The sequence below is a fragment of the Phacochoerus africanus genome, chromosome 1, assembly GCF_016906955.1.
Source record: "Phacochoerus africanus isolate WHEZ1 chromosome 1, ROS_Pafr_v1, whole genome shotgun sequence".
In the NCBI taxonomy this organism is placed as follows: Eukaryota; Metazoa; Chordata; class Mammalia; order Artiodactyla; family Suidae; genus Phacochoerus; species Phacochoerus africanus.
Window position 1 is genome coordinate 217,868,148 of NC_062544.1, and position 27,859 is coordinate 217,896,006.

At 51.1% G+C, this 27,859-nt stretch overlaps 1 protein-coding gene across 2 annotated transcripts in view; it reads left to right on the forward strand.

Moving 5' to 3' along the window:
• The window catches only part of SEMA5B (semaphorin 5B), a 141,106-nt gene that overhangs the window by 67,618 nt on the left and 45,629 nt on the right, over positions 1 to 27,859 (forward strand). The window lies entirely within an intron of this gene.

Sequence of the window (27,859 nt, forward strand, 5' to 3'; positions counted from 1 at the left end):
ATGCAATACTTGGGACATATGCTGAAAAAATTATTTGTCACTTATCTGCAACTCAAATACCACTGGGCATCCTGTGTTTTATCTGACAACCTGTGACAGCTCTTTCCAACCTGGAGTCAGCAATCATTTTTCTCCTAATTCCAAACCCTTTGCAAAGGGCCTTCTCAGATGTGATCTCATTCTCTCCCTCCAACGTGGGGAGACAGAGCAGGCATCATCATCATCATCCACCATCATCTTCATTTCACAGTGGAAACGAAGGCTAGGAGGCTGGCAGAGGTTCCCAGCTGAGGTCAGAGCAGCCCTGGCGGCACCGTGGACACACCTACAGGGGGTTTTAATCACTTACATGTGTTTGGGTAATGTGCATAATGTCTGCAACTTTGAAATGTATCAAAAAATAAAATGGATGAATGCATGGATAGAAGCATGATGGATGGATATGTGATAAAGCAAATACAGCCAAATGTTGATGGTAAGCAAACAGGTGTTCACAGTACAATCTGTTAACTGCTTTATATTTGTGGAGGTATTTATAAACGTTTAGTAGGAAAAAAAACGTGGCTACATAGGTCCTACCCCAGACCAATTAAATCAGGATCTCTGCAGGGGGCAGTAGCTTTTCAAAGCTACCCAGGGGATCTGGTCTAACCCATCACTTCCTCTGTGTTTCAGGCTCTACCTGTAAGGTACGGAGACCTTACACCAGGGGTTCCCCAACTGGGAGTCCATCAGAATCTGGAGTGCTGGGGATCATCCCCAGCCTTTCTCAGCCAGTAGGTCTAGGCTGGGGCCTGAGAACTTGCATTTCTTTTCTTTTCTTTTGTCATTTTAGAGCCATACCAGCAGCATATGGAGCTTCCCAGGCTAGGGGATGAATCGGAGCTGTAGCTGCTGGCCTACACCACAGCCACAGCAACTCAGGATCCGAGCCGCATCTTTGACCTACACTACAGCTCACAGCAATGCCTGATTCTTAACCCACTGAGCAAGGCCAGGGATCGAACCCACGTCCTCATGGATGCTAGTCAGATTCGTTTCCGCTGAGCCACGACGGAACTCCAGAACTTGCATTTCTGACAAGTTTCCAGGGGCTGCAAATGCGGCTGGTCCAGGGGACCACCCTTTGAGAAGTACTGCCCTCATATACACAGCCACACGCAGGGTGGATCAGTGCTGAGAGTAGCCTAAGCCACGTGCTGCGTCCGTCAGCCGAGGAAGCTATTAGCTGTGCCAGGGTCGGAAGAGGCTGTGCAGAAAAGCAGGTGTTTGTGCAAGCCTTGAAGGGTGGAAGACTTTCATTGGAGCAGAGGAATTCTGCATGAAGCGAGTCCTAGAAGCAAAGGCACAGGGGCGGGCAAGTGCACGAGGGGTGGCTAGACTTGGGATGAGCTGACCAGGTGGGGATGCACAGGGAATGGCCAGAGGGGAGGCAGGAAGGATAGTTTGTGCCCGATGGAAAGAGCCTTTGGATGTGATCGTGTAGGCAGTGGGGAGCTGGTAGAGGCTTATTAGCAGCAGAATAATGGGACCAAATCATCACAGTTGACCGTTGTTCTGGCAGCTCTGTGTGGGATGGATTGGAGAGATGAGAGCTAGGGAGCATGCCTGGGAGGCTATTGTAAGCATCTGGAGTGAGCGCCGTGGAGGGTCCGCATAATCCCAGCACTAATGATGATGATAAAACAATGGCTGACATTTATCGAGGGCTTTCTAGGTGCCAGCCAGTGCTGGGTGCTTTTGCAGACATTATCTTTTTAATCTTCATACTGCCCTGCATGGTCTTAACGTGAAGAAACCAACTCAGAAAGGTTACGAAATGCCAGGGCTGGGATGTGAACGCAGGGCTCAAACAAAGTGTGTTCACACAAAGGCCGGGAGGAGGAGGCCAACGGGTCCCTGCCTTGGTCCTCACCTCTTCAAGTTATCATCAGTGTCCCAGGCACTTCCCCAGCCCAGGCTGAGATGAGCCAGGACAGGCGCGGCTGGACTGGGGAGCAGTCACCATCTTCCCTCCCCACCAGCGGGCGGCTGCCTTCCTGGCAGGCAGGGGCTCAGCTGTACCTCCCTCCGCTGCCACCCCCCACCCCCACCCCCGCCCCGGCCCCGGCCCCAGCCCAGCACCCATCCTCTGGCCCTCCTTATCCACAGCTGCAGACACTGGACTAAAGCTTCTAGGAGAAAAATGACATTGCTTCCCAGTCCCTCCTCTGCCCCTGCTGTCCTTGGGCCTGAGCAGAGGATACATCCAGGCACCTCCCCAGAAGTCCTGCCTTTCAGATGCTCCTCCAAATGGCCCTGACCAGGGCCATGCTATGCCCAGACAGGTCCATTATGGAAAGGGAGATGGCCTGGGGGAGGGGCAAGACCCGCCGGGTGAGTCATAAAGTCCTTCTAGAAAAATGCCTGCAAATAGCAAGCCTGTTAGCCAGTATTCTTATTATCACTGGGCTCCATGAATGCAAAGCTTAAGGGGCTTTGGCACCAATGACCAGGTTTAAAGAGAGACATTCATTAAGCACTGGAAGGGCTTTGTCGGAGCTTGACCGTCTTTCTGTCTCTAAAAAGGGCTGCTTTTATACCGGGTCAGAAAGAGCTCACTGTACTTCTCTTACAGACTCCCCTCCTCTCCTCTCATCCCCTGGCCCAGGGCTGAAGCTCTCTGTTCTGCCCCCCAGCAGGTCCTAAGGACTGTCCACCTACAAAGCCCTTGAGCACAGCCCCACCCCTCAACCAGGAGGACCAGTCACCTGCTTTGTAGCTGCCCAGGGCTGAGGCAGCAGTGAGGCCACATTATTGCACCTGCAGGAGAAGCCTCATGGGAGTGAGTTTGGACCTGAGGCATCAGTATATGTGTGCGTGTGCACAGGTCAGTGTGCACCCTTAGGCACATGTGCATATTGAGAGTGTGTTTGGGGCAGTAGTGGTGAGGCAGGCCCAGGCCTGGTATTTATTCAGAACTGTCTTTCATCTGCCAGAGAGATAAGGCCCACCTGGCAAGAGAGGGGCATGGGAGCAATTCCTGGAAAGGCTTCGTGCTGGAGCTGGACTGTGGGGCTGCTGGGCCCTCTTTTCTGTCCCAGCCGCCCTGCCCCATCAGTCAACCACCTATAAGCCTTCTTGCTCCCTGGACTGCAGGGCATGGCCTGCATGGGGAGCAGATGGGGGACCCAGCTTCCCTCAGCCAACCATTTGCTGCCAGATGGATCTGGGCACTGATGTGGCCTGAGCCGGGAATGGCAGCCAGTTCCTAGCCAATGCCTGACCTTGCCCCATGAGTTGAGACCCAATTCTGTTTTGGAAGTTCAGGAATCTGAGCTGACAGGATTCAGATCACCAGGAACTGAGCCTGGAGAGGTAACCCTGGAGGGGTTTGAGGAATCCCAGGATCACTCTCTCCCCACACACTGGGCTCCATACTGTCTGCCTGCCCTCGGAATCTGCAACCCACCGAGTCTGCAGCATCACACAACTTCAGCACCAACTCCAGCCTCTTATCCCTTCCCTGTTTCATGTGTGGCCCAATCACCATCATAAGAGCAATAACATTGGAAAAAAGCTCCCTCCCTTTCATGACCTTAACAAATGAGCTCTTCAGTTTTCTTTGTTCCCTTCTAGTCTCCGTCCTATTACACCCTCCCCTCCCTCCCCCTCCATCCCTCCCACTGCTTTTCTTTCTTCCTCTTATAAGAGAAAAGGGGCAGACTCCAGCACCTTCTACAGCCAGACAGACCTTGGGGTCGGGGAGGAGATGCGCCTGCAGCACAGAGGTCCAGGGTCCTGTCCTCATCTGGCTGCATCTCAGAAGCCGAGTTAGACCACCAGCTCATGTACCCTGGACTTGGCAGGCTCATTGGCTGGCTCCTCCCAGGGGTCTGGGAACCCAGACCTGCTTGGCATCCCTAATGGGAAGCTGGGGGTGGGGGTGGAGGGGAGAGAAGGACAAAATGTAATCTGAACACAAGCCAGGGTTGGGGAGCGTGACACCATGGCTTCTTATTCCTGCCCTGGTCTCAATATAGGTCACGCCCCAAAGAGGGCATTGAGAGTGATTTTTCCTGGGGACCTTGGGATTCAGTTACTTCTAGTTCCCAGATTTCTGAAACAAGGGGTGCAGACCTGAGTTCCCATCGTGGCTCAGTGGTTAACAAATCCAACTAGGAACCATGAGGTTGAGGGTTCGATCCCTGGCCTTGCTCAGTGGGTTAAGGATCCGGCGTTGCCGTGAGCTGTAGTGTAAGGTTACAGATGCAGCTCGGATCCTGCGTTGCTGTGGCTGTGATGTAGGCCAGCAGCTATAGCTCCGATTCAACCCCTAGCCTGGGAACCTCCATGTGCCGCAGGAGAGGCCCTAGAAAAGGCAAAAAAAAAAGACCAAAAAAAAAAATTAAAAAACAAGGGGTGCAGACACTCTGAATTTCCTGTCATCCATTGGTAGGGGCCCTCTCAGTTTTAAGCTCCCAGCACCAAGTTGCTTGGAGCTGTAGGCCATGTGAGCCATCAAGGCTTGACTTGGGGAGAAGATTACATCCAGGGACTGGAGAGCGGGCAGGTCCGACTCAACCTCCCACTCTGAACCTTTGGATCTGGAGCTGTTCTCAGGGCCTCCAACTTCTCATCTATTAAATGGAAGCCGTGACAACCTGCTTGCAGACTTTACAGGGGATCTGGTGGGGTTGTGGTTGTGAAGACCAGCACGATCCCCTCAATAAAACGGGAGATGCATGGTCCCTGGCAGTCCCCTTTCTGCCTGGTCATTTCGGCTGTACCCAACCTGACATCCCAGCCGCTCTCACTGACTCCTCTGTCCCTGGTGCTGGACCTGTTTGCCCAAGCGCGTAAGTGGGATCATCTGGAGCTTATGGATTAAACGAAGAGCTGAATGAAGTCAAACTGTAGCATCACAGATAATGCAAAATAGTGTATTGTCCAAGAACAACTGTTATTTGACTCACGTTCTGGGAATGCCTGGTCCAGGCTGAGTTTTGCACACATGCAGCTGAAGGAGGGGAGACATCAGGGTGTGTGCTGAGTGGCAGGGGAAGGGCTGACATGCTGCACACAGGGTAGCAAACCCCTATGTTACCAAGTGGCTTCAAGTTGCACTGATATGGACCGATCATATGTTAAGTCACTGCACACACCATATGAATGCATGACTCCAACAACTCCTTTACTGCTGGTTTCCTGGAAATCCTGGAGCACTAATATTATAGAAAGGTCCCACCAACTGCCATCCTGTCACCAAGGACAGTGGAGTAAGAGGGTTGAAGTTGCAGTAGGAGGAAGGCAAATTAGACAGAGGAAGAATGTTCTTTCCTGGAGAGGTGAGGGGCTCTCCAGACTGGGAAGTGACCCAGCCACAGGCCAGGCCCTCAATGAACTTGTTCGGTCACCAGGTGTTTGTTAAGCACTTACTCTACTCACAGTGGCACCACTTTCTCAAGAATTTCATCTTCACAAGTCTATGAAGCAGTTGTTATTGGTGCTACTGTTGTGGTCATCATTATTCATCATTATCCCTCTTGTAAAAAGAAGGGAGGTTGCTGTGGAGTTCTCGTTGTGGCTCAGTGGTTAACAAATCCATGAGGATGCAGGTTCGATTCCTGGCTTTGCTCAGTGGGTTAAGGATCCGGCACTGCTGTGAGCTGTGGTGTAGGTCACAGATGAGGCTCGGATCCTGCATTGCTTTGGCTGTGGTATAGGCCAGCAGCTACAGTTCTGATTCAACCCCTAGCCTGGGAACCTCCATATGCTGCAGATGGGGCCCTAAAAAGCAAAAAAATAAAATAAAATAAAAAGAAGGGAAGTTGCCGTGGGGGTGGGGCAATGATTAAGAGCGCAGGGCCAGGCATTGCTTTTGCTGGGAGTGTGTGTTCAGGGAGAGTCAGGCCTTTCCACTCAAGTCCATGCCCTTCACTGCTCACCCCACCCCACCCGCCTTCCTGAAAGCCTTGGGGAAGCTTTTTCTGCAGCTGCAGCAGTGTGTGAACTTTCCCCATTGGGCGTTCAAGGATTGGAGACTCTCTCACTCGTTCATTCAGCAGGCACAGGGGCTGGGGATCCAGAAGTGAACATGGCATTACTCTTGTCAGCTCTTGGCAGACCCGTTAATATCTTTGCTGCTCAGCCCACACTGGATTTGGAAAATATTTCCAATCCATTACCTCGAGCAGAATTATCCCCTGCCACGTCTTCTTTCTCAAGGCTGGCTGCTTTATGAGTGTCTAAACTTTCAGCCATGAGTGGGCACATTATCCAAAGTCCCTTTGGCTAAGGGCAGAGATTCCCTAACCTTTGGCTCATCATTCAGCATTTTCTCATTCAACAAGTAATTCAGTCTTAACTATATACATCAGGTGTTGTGTAACGAGCCAGGGATACATGGCTAATCAAAACAGACAGGGTTCCTGTTCTTGGGCCTTTACAGACATTAGATGGACACTTTCCCCATCCTGCTCTGCTGTATCCTCAGGGACTAAGGTGCTTTGTTACGGAGGGGCTTCCTCAGGCGTGGCATTCCTAGGGCCCTATGGCTGCCCCAGAGTTAGCCCATCCTGTCTTCTGGGATTCACAGCCACGCAGCAAAGCCCTTTGGAAGGAGGCAAAGAATGCTTATAGCGTCTTCTGGCTCTTGATCCAGCCCTTCCTGTGAGCAAGGACAGCCTTAGGGGACCCCTTAAAGAGGGGGCCAGTCTGCTCCATCCCCAGGAAGAAGGTATGCTTTGACGAGGGGACTCGTTTCTCTGGCGAGTTTGATGGCTTGGCAAAAGCATGGGCACCGGAGTTAGGCCGATGTGGATTTCAGGACGGTCACTGACTAGCTGTGTGACTTGGGCAAGTCATGGACTTCTCTGTGGCTTAGATCCTCAGCAGTGAAGCGGGGGGGGCAGTCACACCCACGTGGTGAAAATGCTGCCATGATTAAAGGAAATGCTGTCTGTGGATGCATCGGAGGCACAGTGGTGACTTAATAAAGAGGCACCCATCCTTCCTCAATGTACATCTGAATTTCAACTTCTTTTCTTTCTTTTTCTTTTCTTTTCTTTCTTTCTTTTTCTTTTTTTGTCTTTTAGGGTCACACCCGCAGCATATGGAGGTTCCCAGGCTAGGGGTCCAATCGGAGCTGTAGCCACCGACCTACACCACAGCCACAGCAACTCGGGATCCCCGAGCCCCAGCTGTGACCTACACCACAGCTCACAGTAATGCCAGATCCTTAACCCACTGAGCAAGGCCAGGGATCGAACCCGCGTCCTCATGGATGCTAGTCGGGTTCACTAACTGCTGAGCCCCAGTGGGAACTGCTGACTTTCAGCTCCTTAAGGACATGGTTGACCCTGGAAGGTTATTAAATATTAAAGGAAAGGATGCATAAATTTCCCCTGTTTATAGCCACTAGGCTAGAACAGTGGTTCCCAAAGTGTGGTCCTGGACCCTTTATCACCTGGGAACTTGTTAGAAATGCAAATTCCTGGGCTCCACCTCAGAACTACTCCACCTTAAAAACTCTGGGGATGGGGCCCATCAAGCTCCTTTAACAAGCTCTGCAGGAGATTCTGACGCATGTTAACATGTGAGGACCAAGGGTCAAACTGGTTGTCCGTGGGCCAAGTGGCATCACAGATGTTTTGTTTGGCTCGTGTCTGTCGTCAGCAGGACAGCGTGGGTCTGGCTTCCAGCGTGGGGCAGCTCTGCTTCAGCTGGTCCTAAATGTGGGCTGAGACACCAAGCTACCCAGCCCAGCAGGAAATAGGAAGAGGGTAGATGATTTTCTAATTCCTAAAACCAGAAGTCAGGTCCTGCTGGTTTCGCTTCAGGATTTGGTTTGAAGTGTTGTGAATTTCCAGCACATCACACACCACCCACATTCAACTGTAGGTCCAAAAATACCTTCCACAGCCAAAGAGAGATGGTTTTTACTTTCCCTGCTACCTTGGATTATCTGCCTTGCTGCTCCCCGCCACCCCCGCTGTTGGCACAGCTGAGGAGCAGTGACTGGAAAGGCAGGGCCAGTGTGGAGGAGCAGAAGGGGTTGAGCAGATCTGTAGGGCACAGAGCACTTCATGTACCCCACAAGTAGAATACAGGCAGGCTCCCAGAAGGCTGGGAGGACCCAGGGGCTGTGATGTCTGGGGGTGGAGCAGGATGGGAGTGGCCCTGGGAATTCCCACTGCAGAGACTGGAGATTGGAACAGGAAATAGCAATCAGTAGCCCTGACAGCCTCAAGCATCCCTGCCCAGAAGAGATGAAGAAAATGGATCCAAAGCCCAGCATGGGATGGGTTGCAGGGAGGACACTCTGGGCAGTGGGAAAAGAGCTGAACTGAACTCCGCCTTGGGGGCAGAGGTGAGGAGAAGGCCTGGGAAGCTTCCCTGCTCTGTACCCCCACAACTGGACAGAGCACCAAGCCCCCCTTCTTTCCATCCTGGGGGACTCATCTCTTCAGCAGTCCTGTAAGGAGGTGGGAAGCAGGCTGGCTAAGAGCATGGGCTTTAGCAGATCCTGGCTCTGTCGTGTGCTGTGTGACTCTGGGCAAGCAACCCAACCTCTCAGATTTCCCCCCTGTTGAAAGACAAGAAAGCCTGTTTTAGAGGCATGTGGTGAGGATAAAATAACGTTTGTAGAACAATTAGCACACTGTCTGTCATAGAATAAAGAACACAATAAAGCTTAGATATAATTATGAGAGAGCAGAAATCATGTATTTTCACCAGAAGCTCTGGTATCTGGGATTTGGTGAGGAAAATGGAATCAGAGGTCAGCATTTAATAAGGGAACAGAAGGAGTCCCCACTGCAGCTCAGTGGAAACGAACCCCACTAATACCCATGAGGATGTGGGTTTGATCCCTGGCCTCGCTCAGTGGGTTGGGGATCCAGCATTGATGTCCGCTGTGGGGTAGGTCACAGATGCAGCTCAGATCCTGCGTGGCTGTGGCTGTGGCATAGGCTGGCAGCTGTAGCTCTGATTCGACTCCTAGCCTGGGAACCTCCCTAGATCACAGGTGTGACCCTAAAAAGCAAAATAAATACATACATTTTTAAAAATACATGAGCAGAAAACCATAGAATTATCTCTTCCTGAAGGGAGAGACAGGGTCCTCCCCCATTCTGAGGCCCTTGGCATTTATTTGTGAGTATGGATTCATGGTGCAGAAAAGACGCAGAATGTCCTGACACGGATGGGTACCAGACACTGCCTGGGTCACTGTGGTTGAGGTGACGTGACCCCTCCATCCCCAAATCTAGCTGCCCCTGGAGTGGGGAGGAGCGATCGTCCCTGGAGCCTGGGGAAATGGATAGGATGACCTCAAATGTACTCACAAGGCATTAGTAACCTCAGGAAGATCCAACTTTACCTGACTTTCCCCTGCCTTCTATTAGAAAAATTGCTCTTTCCATTTGTATTGAGCCGGGTGGGTTGGGATGCCCATGGCTGCCCTCCCACCTTCTGAGTGAAGGAACAGAGCATCTGGGCCCTTTCAACCTGCACCCCACCCTGCTGCCAGTCACCCCCAGGACCGCCATCCATTCTGACTCAGGTTCATTGCTCCTGGGGAGGCCAGCCCTGAGAAAAGGGCCTGGGGAAGGGGGATTAGCATCCATGCATTTCTGAGTCTGTCCAGCTGTGTAAATGGTTTAGAGCAGAATAAAGCAGACCATAATTATCACACTTATAATGAGAGAGGAGAGCATGGATGCAGAAGTATAATCCAGATTAAAGTGTGCATAGCAGTTACACCGTCTCCCAAGGTCCTTTCTATGCTAATCCTGTGAGAGTCTGTGAGGCTAAAAGTTCCTGGGGGCCCATCCTGATATCTGCTCACATGGAGAGCAATTGATTTTTGGATTTATGACTTTGCAGGGAAACGTTGTGGGGCCTTGGAGAGGATTTCCATGTTGCCCTGGAGATCAGGAGAGCATGGGGGACGAAGGTGCAGACACCAACTCTGCTCACGGCTCCAGCCCTGGTGGGGGTTGAGGGCTGGCCTGGCCCATACTTGTCTTGCATGCAGAGTGCGGGGCCGTGTGCAGAACCCTGGGACAAACAGGTTTGTTCCTGACCCCACTTCACTTATTCCCCTACCTCCTCGTCAACCCTGCTCTGCCAAAGCCTCCTGAGGGCTTGTCTTAGGGCAGGTTCCTAGAAGCAGAGCCTGAGATGAGAAGCATCCAAGAGGGCGTGAGGGAAGCAGGACCAACAGAGGACAAAGCCAGGAGAAGATGCGCTATGGGAAGCCTCTTGATCCCACTGGGAGCCCTGCAGTGAGACTTGCTTCATGGAAATTGTTTCCCCGAGGGAGTGGTGCTGGCTGGGCTTTTGTACTCCGGCCTCAGTGATGGCCCCCTGGTCTCCCAGGCTGGACTCCCTGAAGAAAATGCCCTAGACTAAGGGCTGGCCTCTCGAGAAGGTTGCTGGGAGATGGAGAAGTGAGTGCATCAGTCCAGAAATGGAGAACTGGCAAGGCGCCAACAGCACCTGCTACAGAGCCCTGCTACCCCCACATTTGTCCTCTCCCTTTCCTGGGAAACACCACATCAATTAAACTCAAGAAGTCCCGCACATACTTCTGAAGACCATAGGGAGGCCATGTGTGGGGCAGTTGAGAACCGGGTTGCCTAAGACTCTTCTCCATCCTAAGATCTACAAGCTTACACTCAAAAGTGAGTAATTGCTAGAGTTCCCGTCGTGGCTCAGTGGTTAATGAATCCGACTAGGAACCATGAGTTTGCGGGTTCGATCCCTGGCCTTGCTCAGTGAGTTAAGGATCCGGTGTTGCCGTGAGCTGTGGGTATAGGTCGAAGACGTGGCTTGGATCTGGCGTTGCTGTGGCTCTGGTGTGGGCCAGTGGCTATAGCTCTGATTAGACCCCTAGTCTGGGAACCTCCATATGCCGTGGGAGTGGCCCAAGAAATGGCAAAAAAAAAAAAAGAGTAATTGCTAAGATGATGCCTCCTTGACTAATCACATTTAAATACTTGTTTTACTGAGTATTGTTAAAATGAACTTTCACGTTGATGGATTCTTACACAGGCATCGTGAGACAGGTTTTGTTACTGCTATTCCCATTACACAAACTGTGGCTTAGAATGGTTAAGTGTTTTACTTTAAGATGACTCAGCTTAATCAAAGCTATCCATTTCTAATAGTAAAATTCCAGGTGTATAGCAGACATCTGGGGACTGTTCCTTTTAGGGGAGCCCTTTTCTGAGCAACTCTTTAAATCATTAACCTCTTAGCACCCCTCCAAAGCATCACCCTCAAATGAAAATACTTAACTATCTTCTGTGTGTAAGACAGTGGTAGTTTGTGAGGGCTTCAATAGGATTGTGACATCTGCCTATGGGACTTTCAGTCTAACCAAGGAGCCAGATACGTAATAAATGGGGAGGTTTGATCAGATGCCAAATTAGAGCGGAGGTGGGCATCACAGGACCTGGGTCGGGGGGGCTTCTGCAAGGGGGGGGTACCATGTTGCTTTTGGAGAAGGATGGGTCTTGGATCAGCTAGATGCAAGCTAGCTGCTAGATAGTCCCTTCCTGCCAGCTGGTTGTCAGTGGGACACCTGTGCCAGGAAGTGGCACATCCATCCATTCATATATTTATTCATTCACAAACACATGTCGGCTGGGCTCCCTCTACATGACAGGCTCTGTGCTTGGCTCCGGGAAGGCAGGGATGAGTGGACCCCTCTCAGAGCTCACAGTCTAGTGCAGACATGGCCCACTGCTGTCAGCTGTCCCTCATCCCAGGTCCTGGGCAGTCCAGGTTGGCAGATGCTCTTGACTTCACTCTGTGCTAATTAAACATGTGGTCAGTTCATTATCTCTCTGGAAAGAAGAGGTATTACAGGAGGGAGTGTATCCTAGGAGAGGTGTGATCTTCCTCCTTAAGTTCCTAGCCACCCACTCACCCACCCACCCCCGCTGCTCTCCCAGTCCCTCCCCTAGAAACGCCTGCCCTCATTGGAATGCTTCTGCTCAAACACCAACCTGCTTCCTCCCAGGTGGTCCTCTTTCCCTCCTGCACACAGGGACCTACCCTCTCCTCCCCTGCCCTGCCCTGCCTCCAGCCGGGACCTCCCATCCCATTTCAGGAGTCTGCCCTCCAGGTTCCTGCTTTGCTTTCGCCCAACAGGGAGCTCCTCTGGGAAAGGAAGATGGGAGGGAGGATGAAAGAGGAGGGGAAGTGTTAATTAAACGCCAGATGTTTAACTTTGTTCGTTAATGGCTCTGCCACCCGGCGTGGCATCAGCCTTCTCTGTCTCCTTCACCCTCATCATTTTCCCCTCCTCCGGAGAGCCTGACTCTAAAGCTGAAAAGCTTAACGTTGGTTCAGTGGAGCCTGAGATCAGTAGAGGGAAGATGGAGAAGGTGGCCCAGGGAGACCCCGAGGAAGTGGTTCCCTTGGCCAAGAGGTGATAGGGATGGAGTAGGCACAGGTAGGTGTAGAAGTCCCAATAAGGGACCATTGAGAGAGGGAAACCTAGGGGACTTTGGGAAATCACTGTAAGGTAATAACTGCTCGAGAAAGCCATCAGAACAAAGCAGACTTGCTTGACTAGTGGGGGACACCTCACTAGTGAGATATACCTCAGGTCATTGGGTGGGGGATGGGATGAGGCCTACATTCAGGTTCAGACCGAGGGTGGGAGTTTGAGGACCTCCTTTCTGCTGATTTGAATAAACACCGTGACTGGATACCCAGGAGGGGCTACTACTCCAAGAAAGAGGAAGAGGCAGTCTTTTCCAACTCCCTCCCCTTGGGCAATAAAGCTGTAGCCCACCTAATCCTCCAGGCAGAGCCTCCTTACCTGCCCGCTTGTGTCTCTCAAAAGCATCCTATCATCCTATCTTTTTGGTTTTGGTTTTTAGGGTTGCACCCGAGGCTTATGGAAGTTCCCAAGCTAGGGGTCAAATCGAAGCCACAGCTGCCGCAGCAACTTGGGATCCCAGCTGCATCTGCAACCTACACCACAGCTTATGGCAATGCCAGATCCCTAACCCACTGAGCGAGGCCAGGAATCGAACCCACATCCTTGTGGATCTTAGTTGGGTTCTTTAACCACTGAGCCACCAAGGGGACTCCAAGCACCCTATCTTAATAAATCTATTTCTTGCCTATCACTTTGTCTCTTGCTGAATTCCTTCTTCGTGGAGGCACAAAGAACCTAAACCACAGTAATTCCAGATACCAGGTGAATGGTTCTAAGTTACAACTGTGGGTTGGAGTCCCAATCTGGGTTTTGTCTAGGTTCGAGTCCCAATCTGGTTCTGGCTGGGTTCAGGCCATTAGTGCTGTCAGTTTCAGTGGGAGCAGTGACATGTTGGCATATTGGCATCAGGGATACAGATAGAATAGTGGGGGAGAGGCTGAAGCCCTGAGGTTATAGACAGACATGCTTGGTTTGGCACACACAGAGATTTCAAAACTGCAAGTAATTGGTTGCATTTAAAAATAAGGCAATTTCACATAAATCCAGAGGTGCAGGCTTTCTTTTAAAAATGGATCATGGTCACCCTCCCCTCCCCCCCACTGGACAAGAGCTGAGTCACAGCTGTCTGGTCCAGATAGGGATGTGTCCTCTGTCTCCATCCCTGCCCCCTCCCTCTGCACTTAGCTCCTGTGCTACCCACCGCCCCTGAGGATGTCTGGTTTGGGACCTACTGCAGAAGTACAAATATCAGGACTTGACAATGGGTTGGATGTGGGAGGTGAGGAGAGGAGACGTGGGAATACTGAGATGGGAGTCAGGATACCCGGGGTGGGGGGTAGTTCCACTGACAGAAATGAGGGTTAAGGGAGAAAGGTGACTCTATCGTTTGGTCCAGGCTGCGGTAGGAATGTCGATGCCTCGGAGATGGAGATGGCTTTGTGCTCTGGAGCCCAGAACTGAAGAGCTGGTGACCTAGGGAGCTGATGGCATTGGGGTGGAAGGGGAAACCCTGGAGAGGAAGGAGCAAGACCCCTCCGGGAGCAGCTGGAGTAGGAGAAGGGGGCCTTGAGAACCTTGGAGAACCACTTCTCTGGGAGAAAGAACTACAAAGGAGAGTTAGGGCCAAGTGAGAGGTTGCCAGGAATCTGGACAGTGTAATAATGACAGAGAGGTATGTACATGGTCCAAGATTTTCGTGGCACTATATTATCGGATCTGCAGCCCCAGGAGTGATTCCATCAGTCTCTCTGGCCAAGGGAGGGAGGGAAACAGGTCCACGCCCTTGTTCCCCCACTGGGGCTTGTGTTCAGCGGTTCCGCAAAAAGACAGGAAATCGGCCATTTAGATCGTGGCTATTTTACCCCTTTCAGGCCACTTGGAGCTTCTCTCTCATTTTAGAATCCCTCATTGAAAGCTTCAGTATCATCCCAGAAAGGACCCGTTAGGTAAGCTGCGTGCATGCAAGTGGGAGGGCTGCAGTTTCCGCTGCGGACACAGACACACAACTCTGCGGAAAAATCTAAGGAAAGGCAGAAAGCACAGGGCTTTGGCGTCAGAGAGCCTGACCTGTTGCTTCCCTCCCCCCGCCTCTTTACCCTTGGTTTGTGCGTATGTGAAACGAGGGGAGATTGCCTGAGCATTAAACGGAGGCTGGAGTCTGAGCCCATCCCCACGCCGGTGGTTCCTTCCCGCTCCCTCTGACACCAGCACAGAAGGCGGCAGATGTTACTGGTCTCACTTCATTTCCATAGATTTACAAGCATCCCTTTATGTGTTACTGAAAAATTGGGTGTAAATCCTATTTTAAGAACTCTCATTACTTGAAGAATGCTTTGGAAAATCCTTTGAGGAAGTGAATCATAATGCCCCTTTGGTCAAACTTTTGTGCCAAATGTTGATGAATTTCTTTGTCTGAAGGGCAGTTCACCTGTGAGGTCTTTGCCGCCGCCTGCTCCCCTTTGCATTTTGTGAGTGCCTTCTTTCCCATGAGATGCTCTGCGCATGGGCTCCCACCTCTGGTCCTCTCTCCCCACCCCCTCGGGCTCTTCCTTCACCCTTCCTGACCGGCCCCTGAGCGGTGGCCCCTTTTTTCCTCCCTGAGACTTGATGGTGATCTTTTACCTGCTCCTGCTCTTCCTTCTTGGGAAACTCAGGCATGGGTGAGTCTCTGGGTGCCAGAGATGTTTACCGCATGGGAATAACTGGGCGGAAGTACCATGGGGGATGTGGTAGGCAGAATAATGGCCCACTCAAGACATCCAGGTCCTTAGCCCTGGAACGTTAAGCAGCAGAGGGGCTTTGCTGAGGTGTTTTGGTTAAGGACCTGGAGATGGGAGAGCCACCTGCGCTATCCAGGTGGGCCCACTGTAAGCATAAGGGTCCTTAAGCAGAGAAGCTTTTCCCAGGTGTGATGGAGGACCGGGTAATGGTTAGAGAGGGGCAGTGTTGCTGGCTCTGAAGATGGAATGTGGGGGGCCTCTAGAAGCTGGAAAAGGCAAGGAAATGGATCCTTCCCCAGAGCCTCTGGAAAGGAATGCAGCCCTGCCGATTGATTTCAGCCCAATGTCAGACTTCTAACCGACAGACTGTGAGAGAATAAATGTGTGTTGTTTGAAGCCACCAGGTTGGTGGTAATTGGTTACAGCAGCAACAGGAAACAGAGACAGTGGCGGGCACACGGTCTGCCAGGGTGTCTGGCCTCACAACTAATCCGTCTTTTTTGCCTCACTCACCGTGTGTCCGAGGCCTCACCCGAAATTGCCCCCTCATGGTTTCAGCTGGTCCTGGGTCTGCGTCTAACTCCTGATGCCCACACTTCAGCCTGAGCTGCTTGAGGCACCAGCGAGGTAGCCAAGGTATGAATGGCTTCACTTCCCTCCCTGTTGGGGGCATGCAAGCCCTGGGGTGGGCGAGGGTCTGGTAGTGGGCACCACCCTGTGGGGAGAGCAGCAGAGAAGACCAAGTCCTCTGGGGGTTCAGCAGCACACCCCTTGGAATTCCCTTGTCCTTCTCAGCCCCGTGGAATGTGAAAGTTCCTGGGGCCAGGGATTGAATCCACACCATGGCAGTGACCAGAGCCATAGCAGTGATGCCACTGGATCCTTAACCTGCTGGGCTGCTAGGGAATACTGAGAGCTCTTTTTCTTAAAATTGTGGTAGCATACGCATAACATAAAATTTACTGTCTTAACCATTTTTGTGTACAGTTCAGTAGTATTAAGAATATTCATATAGTTCGGCACTCATCACCACCATCCATCTGCAGGACTCTCATCTTGCAAACTGAGACAGTACCCAGCAAGTAACAGCTTTCCCTTCTCCCCTCTCCCCAGCCCCTGGCCACCACCATTCTACTTTCTCTCCCAATGAATTTGACTCCTCTTCCTATAAGTGAAACCATACCGTATTTGTCCTTTTGTGTCTGGCTTATATCATTCAGCAAGATGTCCTCAAGGTTTGTCTTGTCATAGCATGTGTAAGAAGTTCCTTCCTTTAGAAGGCTGAATAACGTCCCATTGTATGCATTTACCACATTTTGTTTATCCATGCATTTTTTGATGGGCCCTTGGGTTGCTTCTCCCTTTTGACTAATGTGAATAATGCTGCTGTGAACATGAGTGCACAGATATCTTTTTGAGTCTTTGCTTTCAATTTTGGGGGATACACACAGGCATAGCTTGGAGATGTTGTGGATTCAGTTCCAGACCACCACAATAAAGCAAATATCACAATAAAGCATGAATTTTTTGGTCTCCCAGTATGTATGAGAGTTATGTTTATACTATACTGGAGTCTTTTAAGTGTACAATAGCATTATGCATTTCAAAAAGGTGTACATACCTTAATTTAAGATACCTTATTGCTAAAAATGCCAAAATTGGAGTTCCCGTTGTGGCTCAGTGGTTAAAAACCCAACATAGTGTCTGTGAAGATGCAGGTTTGACCCTGGCCTCGCTCAGTGGGTTAAGGATTTGGCATTGCTGCAAGCTGCAGCATAAGTCACAGATACAGCTCAGATCCTGCGTGGCTGTGGCCGGCAGCTGCAGCTCTGATTTGACCCCTAGCCCAGGAACTTCCATATGCTGCAGATGTGACCCTAAAAAGACAAAAAGAGTAAAAAGAATAAAAAAACTAAAAATTAAAAAATTCCAAAACAATGATAATAGTAACATCAAAGATCACAGAGCATGGGAACAAATATAACAATAATGAAAAAGTTTGAAATATTGCAAAAATTACCAAAATGTGATGCGGAGACATGCACTGAGCAAATGCTGTTGGAAAAATGTCACCAGTAGACTTGCTCAATGAAGGGTGGCCCCAAACCTCCAGTTTGTAACCAAAAAAAAAAAAAAAATCTGCAAAGCACAATAAAGCAAAGCAAGATCCAGATACGGTGTCTGTAGCCAGAAGTACAATTGCTAGATCACATGGTAATTCTATTTTTGTTTTTTTGAAGAACCGCCATACTGTTTTACATAGCAGCTGCACTATTTTACATTCCCACCAAGCCATCTCAATCTTTTTTTTTTGTTTCTTTGTTTGTTTTTGTAGGGCCACACCCGCAGCAAATGGAGGTTCCCAGGCTAGGGGTCTAATCGGCGTGGTAGCCACCAGCCTATGCCAGAGCCACAGCAAAGCCAGATCCTAGCCGCATCTTTGACCTGCACCACAGCTCACGGCAATGCTGAACCTTAGCCCACTGAGGCGAGGGATCGAACCCACAGCCTCATGGTTCCTAGTCACATTTGTTTTCACTGCACCATGATGGGAACTCCCCCATCTTACTAGCTTTTAAGTATACAGTTCGGTGGCATTAGGAACATTCACTCTATGGTGCAACCATCAGCTGCGGGTCTCTCTGTAGGAATTCCTTGGATTATAGGAGAGCAGCTTCTACAGGTGTTGAGAACCAGTGCTCAGGTGAGTGAGCAGAAATGGACCCTCCCCACAAAGGTGTCTATGGATCAAGTGGCTCTGTCATTGAAACCCCAAGGAAACCCAGGCCTTTCGCTAGATTTGCAGGCTGTTTTTGAGCTGTAGGCATGTTTTTGAATACAGTTTTCATTTTATACAGCAACCGAATATCTGATAGCAAAATACTTCCATGGAGAGAGCTTGCCCATGGGAGGAGAAAAAGAAGGCTGCTCTAATGAATAGATAAGCTCCATTTGTGTTGGGCAACATCCTTAGCATTTAATTCCAGCGATTAAAGTAGGCAGGTTCTCCTTTGTTTTCTTCTTCCTTGCAAAAACAATTGAATATTACAGACTGTTTGGAAAACAGGAAAAAAATCCCTACTCATCACCACATCACCTCAGTGCGACCACCACCACCACTGTTACTTGCCTGATAAGGTATGAACCAAACATATAACACTCACCTTATTTCACTTAAGCTGCACTGCAGTTGTGAGGCAGGGTCCTCGTTCTAGTCCACGGTGTCTCCTGAACACCAGGTGCTCTCCTTCCGTGTCCGATCCATCCTCCACACATGTGCCATTTCCTGCAAAGTTGCCTTTGCTTTGCCAAGTGATGCACATAGTCTCTTTCTAGTCCTTTTTTTCAGTTCTAACCTTGTGTTGACATACTCTGGTCATAGGAACAGATCCAGACACCATGATTATAAATACAGAATGGTTGTGTACTGTGCTTTAGGGCTTTGCCCATCTGCAAATAATCACCAGAACAGCCTGAGCTCTGTCGAGGAGAAGTCCCTCAGGCCTGGGCTTTGCTCATAAGGCTTTGTCACATAATGCCATCTTCCTGCGTGGTGCACTGAGACCGTGCAAGAGGCAGGCTTTGGAGCCTGGCTGCCTGGGTGTGGGTCTAACTTCTACTGGTTTGACCTTCTCTGAGTTACTTAGCTGGTCTGTGCCTCAGTTTCCCCATCTATGAAATGGAGATTATAATATTACCTGCCTCATAGGGTTATTATGTGGATTAAACAGCATAATATAAAGAGCACTGAAGGAGTTTCTGTTGTGGCTCAGTGGGTTAAGAACCTGGCACAGTGTCCATGAGGATGCAGGTTCAATCCTTGGCCTTGCTCTTTGGGTTAAGGACCTGGCCTTGCCACAAGCTGAGGTATAGGTCACAAATGTGGCTTAGAGTTGGTGTTATTGTGACTGTGGTGTAGGCCAGCAGCTACAGCTCCTGTTCAACCCCTAGCCCAGGAACTTAAATATGCCCTAAAAAGAAAGAAAAAAAAAAGAGCATAGAACACTGCCTTATATATAACAACATGCTCTTCTTGTTGTTATTAGTCTTGATTTTCCCACCAGCTCCCTGCCCAATCTTGAGGTAGATACCTTCCTCAAGCTTCACTTTCCTTATCTGTAAAATACAGGGTTGAACCAAATGATTTTTTTTTTCTTTTTAGGGCCACACCCGCAGCATATGGAAATTCTCAGGTTAGGGGTCGAATTGGAGCTGTAGCTGCCAGCCACAGCAACTCAGGATCCAAACCTTGTCTGCTACTTACACCACAGCTCATGGCAACGCCGGATCCCTAACCCACTGAGCGAGGCCAGGGATTGAGTCTGCGTCCTCATGGATGCTAGTCAGATTCATTAACCACTGAGCCACAACAGGAACTCCCCAAATGATTTTTAAGAGCCCTCACTACTAAACTTTCTGTGATCAGGTTTTCCCTTTTATCTTCGGTTCATCTTCCCATGGATTTATTTGCCATTAGAGGGATGTGGGCGGGACCACAGGAAGGATGCCAAACACCCATGGGGCAAATGCACGACCTGGAGTTTGCTAGGAATAGACAGAAGGGAGGAGACTCCAGCCTAGCCTGCCCCAGCCAGGAGAGCAGAGAGCAAAGGCAGGCAATGAACTTGCCCCGGGGAAAGGGGGTCGGGGTTGGGGTCGGGGTGGCATCCCATACCCTCACCCTTAGGTTCCAGAGCTGAAAAGTGCTGGGAAGTCTTTCCGTGCCTCTGCTCCCTCCCCCACCTGGTCCCAACCTTCTATGGGGCCCCAGTGGCCCAGATGGTCTAAATGGGAAGAAAAGAGGGAAATCCGTATCCAATCTGCTCTATTCAGAGCAATGGGAAGGAATCTGCATCTCAATTTTATCTTTGTGCTGAGCTTGGCTAAGCTTTGCCCCCCAAGTGGTGAGGGATGGGTGGGTGGGAAGACGGCTTTTCGCGGCCCTGGGCGGGAGTCGGGGGAGTAAGGGGCACCTCCCCCGCGCCTTTCCCTCCCCACCAAACCGCAGGCGGAGCGCATTCTCTCCCGCTCTTGGTTGCCGCAATTTCCTCTTCTTTTCTTTTCCTTCTCTTTTTCTCCTCCTTTCCCAGGCAGGCAGCCAAGTGGAGACTTTGAATGGAGGCAAGGGTGGGAGGGGTCCAGGAAGGAGAACCAGCAGAGCCCCCTTCCCCGAGGGTCCCCAAAGGGCTCATGGGCTGACCTGAGGTGGGGACGGAAAGGAGCATCTAGCTGTCTCCCTCCACCCTGTCCAGCCAAGGCGGGGCTGGGGCTGCCCCAGCGACTGTCAGCGCCCTGGGTGTGAGGCTCTGGCCCTGGGTGTGAGGCTCTGGACTCTAACCATCCAAGCTCTGGAATGGCTTTCTCCAGAGCTGCTCAGAACCTGGAAGAGCTGGCTCCCCCAGCCAAACTCACAGGACCATGATTTGCGACAGGAAATCAGCTTAATAACTTATAGCTAGAAAGCCCTCTCAGGAAATTAAATGACAGTCCAAAGGCTGCCTGGAGAGTGCACGGAGCCAGGGCTCAGCATGTGCCAGGAGGGCTGGGGCCAGTTCTCCTCCAGGGCAGGCGGTGGGTGGAGGGCCCCAGAGGTGGGCTTCTGCAACAGACAGTCCTGGGTTCAGATCCCCACTCTGTTATCAACTGGCACTGGGAGTTTGTGCATATTCCTCAGCCTTGCTAACCTCTCTTTCCTCCTATCAACAGAGAATGGTGATCCGTGGGCATCTCTCTGCTTTCAAACGGCCGTGAGGACTTATAGGGAAAGAGTTTAGCACAGTGCCTGGCACATGCTCAACAGGCAGCCCCCACATTTAGTCAAGCTCTCATCTTTCAGGGTCATAGGTTGTCTTTTCCTTTCTGATTACAACCTTTTTTGGGGGGTCTTTTTTTTCGGGGCTGAACCCCACAGTGCATGGAAGTTCCCAGGCTAGGGGTTCCATCAGAGTTGCAGCTGCTGGCCTTTGCCACAGCCACAGCCACAGCAATGCAGGATCTGAGCTGTGTCTGCGACCTACACCACAACTCATAGCAATGGAGGATCCTTGATCGAGGCCAGGGATCGAACCCGAGGCCTCATGGATATTAGTCAGGTTTGTTACCACTGAGCCACGATGAGAACTCCCTGATTACAACTTTTTTTTGAAAAGAAAAAAATCAAAAGAAAAGAGAGGTGTTCCCATTATGGCTAAGCAGGTTAAGAACCGGACATAGTGTCCATGGAGAAGCGGTTGGATCTCTGGCCTCACTCACTTAAGGATCCCGCATTGCTGCAAACTGCAGCATGGGTCACAGATGCGGCTTGGATCTGGTGGTGTAGGCCTGCAGCTGTAGCTCTGATTCAACCCCTAGCCTGGGAACTTCCATATGCTGCGGCTGTGGTCCTAAAAAAAAAAAAGAAAAAAAAAAGAAAAGAAAAGAAAAGAAAAGGAAAAAGAGAACCCGGCCTGTCCTGGAGACTACACCTTTGCAGCGGTCATTTGAGGGGTCTCCACTGACGCCTTGGTTCAGCTCTTTGATTACACTGACCCCCACTCCTACCCCTGCCCTGCAACCTGGTCCTCCAGGCTTCTCTCCAGGGCCTCCCCCTGCAGGTGGGCTGGTGTGTCCTTCATGGGTGGTGCTGGTGGGGGCTGAGATCCAGCCATGCTCCGGGGGTGGGCTGGGTTCCCTGGTAGGAAGAAGCACCCAATTCCAATTCTCAGAGTCATCCTGCAGACAGGGGGTCCTGCTCTGACCTATCCCTCCTGCCGCCTGCTGCCACCTAACTTCCCAAAGCACAGATCCAACCACACCTTCCACTGCCCCAAAGGGTCCTCCTGAGACTTCAGGTTGGCACTAATGTCTCATGATTTGGCCTCTCTCTCCCTTTCCAGACTCATCTCCCACTACCCACTTCTCCAGCCTCACTGGATTATGTGAGGATGGACCAGGGCCAAGTCTCTGCCTATGCCCTTACCATTCCCACAGTGTGGAATACTCTTCATCCTGATGGCTGGGTAAGCTCTTCTTTCCTCAAGGCCCTATTTGAGCTCTGCCTTCTACATGAGGACCTCAACCTCCATCCCACTAGCATCCTCTCACTTCCCTTTCCCAGGGCACCTGGTACCTCTCTTCCAACCCCCTCCCCCTCCCCCGTGATCTGCTTCCTGCTCATCTTCTCTTCATGCTTCCGTCTCTCCTGTGGGTCTGTAACCTGTAGGAGGGCTGAGACCCCTTTGTTCACCCTCATACTGAATGGAGTGATGGATGATTCAGTCTTTTTTTTTTTTTTTTTTTTTTTTTGCTTTTTAGGGCCACACCTGTGGCCTATGGAGGTTCCCAGGCTAGGGGTCAAATCCGAGCTATAGCTGCCAGCCTACACCACAGCCACAGCAACGCCAGATCTGAGCTGCGTCTGCAGTCTACACCACAGCTCACAGCAACACTGGATCCTTAACCCACTGATCAAGACCAGGGATTGAACCTGAAACCTCATAGTTCCTCCTCAGATTCGTTTCCACTGTGCCATGTTGAGAACTCCTGGACAAGTCAGTCTTCAGTGCAGTCTTTTAGCTCCTTCTGCTGAAGGCAGATCTGAGCTATAGGCTCTGGCAAGCAGGGAGGACACAGTTGGGCAGGGAACATGCTGGGAGGCCAGTGTTGGCTTGTGGGGGTTCAGCTCTCTCTCTCACACACACACTCTCCACCCTTGTCCCCTTCATCGTTGACCCCAGAGAGGAGCAAGGGTCCCTCTAGGACTGTGGGCCTTCTGACAGCCCCAGGCCTGGCTCTCTGCCCTTCTTTCACTCTAAGTCAGCAATTTCATCTCCTCCCAGGGTTGCAGCTAATCTGCCTCCCACTATCGGAGCTGGGAAAATGAGCCCCTCGGAAGTCCCATAGAAAGCGAGAAGTCCTCAAGGGGCAACCTGCGTGGGTGTGTGTTCTCTCTCTCTCTCACACACACACACATTCACTCACTCACATACACACACACACATGCATTCACAGGCCTTCAGGCACCATTACAGTGACCCCATATCAGACCATAGGAAATTGGGCAGCAGCGGGAGAGAAGGCAGTAGAAGCTCTGGCCATGTTTTGAGAAAATGCTTTCCTTGCTACTGAGGGTTTCCCAAAATAGCAGGAGTCTGCTGGTGCTGCTCTCCCTGCCCCCACCCCGAGAGCACCCAGCCCCAGTGCCAGTGATGAGCCGCTTGGAGTCAGTGGCAAAGCACAGGTTTCTGTGCCCTGGTACCACCCAGACCCCAGGCCCCGGGTCACTGCCTCTGCCTAGTGAGAGCTTGTTCCTTGGGAGAAGGTCTCCTCTGCTCTAGTGAACCATAAGCTCCTTGAAGGCAGGGACCATACTTATGTCCTGAGGCTCAGCCGCCCCCTCACTTTCTTTGTCTCTATAGGAACCTGCACATAGTAGGTATTCAGCAAATATTCAGGGACGTTTTATGTTATCAAATGAATGAATGAACCTGGGAACCTGGGAAGATATTTAGGGAACTAGTTGAGTGTTTTACGTATATGAATCCATTCATACAAATGGATTTCATGAAGGACCTACTCTGTGCCAGACTTAGTTCTGGGAGCATTACAAGCATACTATCCAAAGCAAGGACATATTAGCCTTATTTCACAGGTGATGAAACAAAGATCCGCACCCTGGTCTGGCAGCCTCCCCAGTTCAGGACTTTCAATGGTACTCGAAAAGCCTCGGGAAGGTGGGATGGCTATGCACGGCCAGTGGAGAAATTCTGGCTTATTTTAGTATGTTTGTTAGACAAACATAATAGAACTTAAAAATTTCTATTTGTCTTAGGCATACTTGGTTGTACGTATGGGAAACCAAAACGGTGTGGGAGAGGAATGGTGTTTGGTTAATGGTACCCGAGATCTGAAAAACAAAGGTGTAACAAATTAGGAGTGTGTGGAGTTCCCGTCGTGGCTCAGTGGTTAATGAATCCGACTAGGAACCATGAGGTTGCGGGTTCGATCCCTGGCCTTGCTCAGTGGGTTAAGGATCCGGCGTTGCCGTGAGCTGTGGTGTAGGTTGCAGATGAGGCTCAGATCCCGAGTTGCTGTGACTCTGGCGTAGGCCAGCGGCTACAGCTCCGATTAGACCCCTAGCCTGGGAACCTCCATATGCCACAGCAGTGGCCCAAGAAATGGCAAAAAGACCAAAAAACAAAAAACAAAAAACAAAAAAAAACCCCACAAAAAACCATAGGAGTATGTTGATTAGTAGTAATAATAATAATAATAACCAGCCTTATAACAATGCCTACTTTGCAGCAGATGCTGATCTAAGCATATTAGACAAAATACCTCATTAGTTGTTGGCAGCAACGCTGGGAGGGAGGTGAGTGTCCACTCTTAGGGTCTCCTGAGTTCCTGGCTGAGGGCAGAGGAGGTCCTTGAAGGTGATGGCCAAATAAGCTGGGCAAAGCCCCTGTGGGATTCCTGAAGGCAGCACCTCGGCCACCCTGCATCCTCAGGATTGGACTGATCGTCTGAACAAAGGCTCTTCTGCCTCCTCCCTAATTGGCAGTCCGTCTGCCTGACTCTGGGCGACTCTGGTCTGCGTGCCCTGTACATGTCTGGCTGCTGCTCCGGCTCTCTCCTCCTGTTCTCCCTCACCTGAGTAGAGGAGATCTGGAATCCACGTCCTGCCCTCATTCCTGTGCTGTGTACCCTGCCCTTCTCCTCCGACGGCAGATGTGCTGTGCTGGGGCCCAGGTGGACCAAGTGATCTTAATCCAGCAATTATTGATTCAGGAGGGACTTGGAAGGCATATTTATACAAAAACCATAATGTGAGTGGAACTCCTGCTGCAGAAATGAGCTACTTTAAAGCCTGGGGTCTGGAGGAGAGGAAGGGGCCTCGGATATGCTCCTAATTCAGGCCCTGGGAGCTCAGGATCTGGCCACACAGAGGACCAGCCTTGGGGACTCTGGGGGTGGCAGGGAGGCCTGGGAAAGAAGCATAGGTCCGGGCAGGGCTGGAAATAATGGGGGGAGGGCAGCTTAGCTGTCTGCAGGGGCCACTGGAGGGAAAGCCCCAGCTAAGGTCTAAAAGGGTGATATTTGCATATGCCTTGAACGTCACCAATTAGGTGTTAATATCTGTCATGGTCCCCACAGGAAACAGATGGCACAGGCAAATTGGGAAATGCGGGGCAGTTTAATAAAAGGACTGTTTATAAAGGTGTGGGGAGGGGCTTGGGGACCCACACGGGAGGGCTTGCTGTGCTGTGGCCTGTGGCTGCCAGCCAGGGGGGCCGTGCACCCTGGGCCTGAAGGAAGGAAGGAGGGCACGATTGTTGTTGGCGGCAGAGAAACTGTGGGACCAGCGCTCAGGGCTTCTGTAGATGGACGTGGATGCCCACTCTGCTGCCTCCTCTCCTCCCTCCCTCTCCTCATCGTCTGCCAGTGCCCCACCACCACCACCCCATTGGCTTCCCTCTGATGCTCTCCAGGCCCAGAGCAGGGGGGAGCAGAGAGAGAGGAGGAATAAATAGACAGCGTCTAGCCCAAGTGTCAAAGGGCAGAAGGAGATGCCCCAGTCCTCCCCCTCCTCTTCTTTCACAGACTAGCTCTTGCTGATTGAGGCGCACTCTCTGCCGGGCACTATTCTAGACCTTTCAAAGGTAGTACAGTCCTCCCTCAATATCTGCCATGGACTGGTTCCTGGACACCCCCATGCGCACCGCGCCCCCCCACCCCCACCCCCGACACACACCAAAATCCTCAGATGCTCAAGAACCTTATATAAACTGGAGTAGTATTTGCATATAGCCTGTGTACCTCCTCCCATATACTTTAAATCACCTCTAGGTTACTTATACTACCCCATACATTGTGAATGATATGTAAATAGTTGTAGATACAATGTGCATGCTATGTAAATAGTTGCTGGGAGCACAGCCAATTCCAGTTTTGCTTTGGTGAGGTTTCTGGAATTCCCTCCCCCCACCAATATTTTCAATCCATAGCTGATTAGGTGTTGATCCTGCAGATATGGCCAGCTGTAACTTCCTTATCTCTTACCACTGCAGAAGGAGTGGGTATTGTGGTTCTCACTCCCAGTTTGGGGAAATGAAGGCAGGGAGAGGTTAAGTGCTTTTCCTGGAGTTGCACAGCTGCTGAGGAGAAGGCTGGGATTTGAATGCAGGTGGACTGGCTCCAGAGAGTTGGCTCTGTCCTTTGGTTCCTCACTCTCTGGAGGCCGAGAATCAGTGTCAAGGACCGGAGATGGGAGTTCTCTGGTGATGCAGCGGGATTAAGGATCTGGGGTGTTGTCGCTGCAGCAGCTCGGGTCCCTGCCATGGTGAGGATGCCTGGCTCAGGAACTTCCACATGCTGCAGGTATGGCCAGAAAAAAAAAGCACGAGGGAGTTCCCATAGTGGCTCAGCAGTAAAGAACCTGACTAGGATCCATGAAGGCTTGGGTTTGATCCCTGGCCTTGCTCAGTGGGTTAAGGATCCCACATTGCTGTGGCTGTGGCGTAGGTGGGCAGCTGCAGCTCCAGTTTGGAGTTCCCAGCCTGGGAACCTCCACATGCCATGGGTGAGGCCCTAAAAAAAAAAAAAGGCAGGAGAGGATGGTCATATGGTACAGGAAAGGACAGCCGACAGCAGCACCAAGCCCCTTGCAGTAGGAAGGATCCAGCTTAGCAACTGAGAAATAAGTTCCTGTGAGTGACTGGGTGAGAAATCACTCCAGGGAGTAAGTTTGGGCCAAACCACCCTCCCAGAAGGTCTTTGCTCAGCGGGTGGCCAAGCTCTCCTGGAGAGGGGCGGAGAATTGTGACAGAGAATGGAGATTAAAGAGATGCTCTGGCGCGTTCCTTAGGGGCTCAGTGGTTTAAGGATCTGGCCTTGTCACTGCTGTGGCTCCGGTTACTGCTATGGCACAGGGTTGATCCCTGGCCTGGAAACTTCTGTATGCCTCAGGTATGGCCAAAAAAAAAAAAAAAAGAGAGAGAGAGAGAGAGAGATACTCTGGAGACTAATGTCCGTGGGGTACAGGATGGGGCAGGGGAAGGAGCAGGGACTCTGCTGGGTGCACAGACTGTGGTCCTGGCCATTTCCTGGAAGCCCTGCAGCACTGCAGGGACAGGTATTAACCCCTTCCACGTGCAGGTGAGGACACGTGGCAGGAAGAAAATCATCCTGCTGTGGGTTTCCTGACCCAGAGGAAGGTAGTGGCAATAGGGAGGGAAGAGAGAGGAGGGATTAGGAACAAAAAGGGTCTCAGAGCCTGAGGGAACCCTAGGGGCCTATGGGCTTTGGGGAGGCTCATCGGAATCGTCTTAAGGGTCACTCACCGGCTGGCCCCAGGACTCTGCCCCAGCGGAAATGATCCTTACTTTCTACCCTGCTGGGGAGTCCCTGATCTAGTTCAGCTTTTCACTTCACACATAATGAAAGTGACACCAAGGAGGTCAGGGACCTGTGAGGGATGTGGGGTGAGCAGGGCTTGGTGGCACATTGGATGAGCCAGGAAAGAAGAGAGGTGGGAACGGATTCAGGGGCATCTCAATCCAAGTTTACATTTGTGTTGCTGTCATTATGAGTGAGAATAGTGTCATGCATACATTTCGGGGAGCCATGCCCCTGGCAGGCGGAAGTTCCCAGGCCAGGGATCGAACCCACGCCACAGCAGCGACCTGAGCCACAGCAGTGACAACCCTGGATCTTTAGCCGGCTG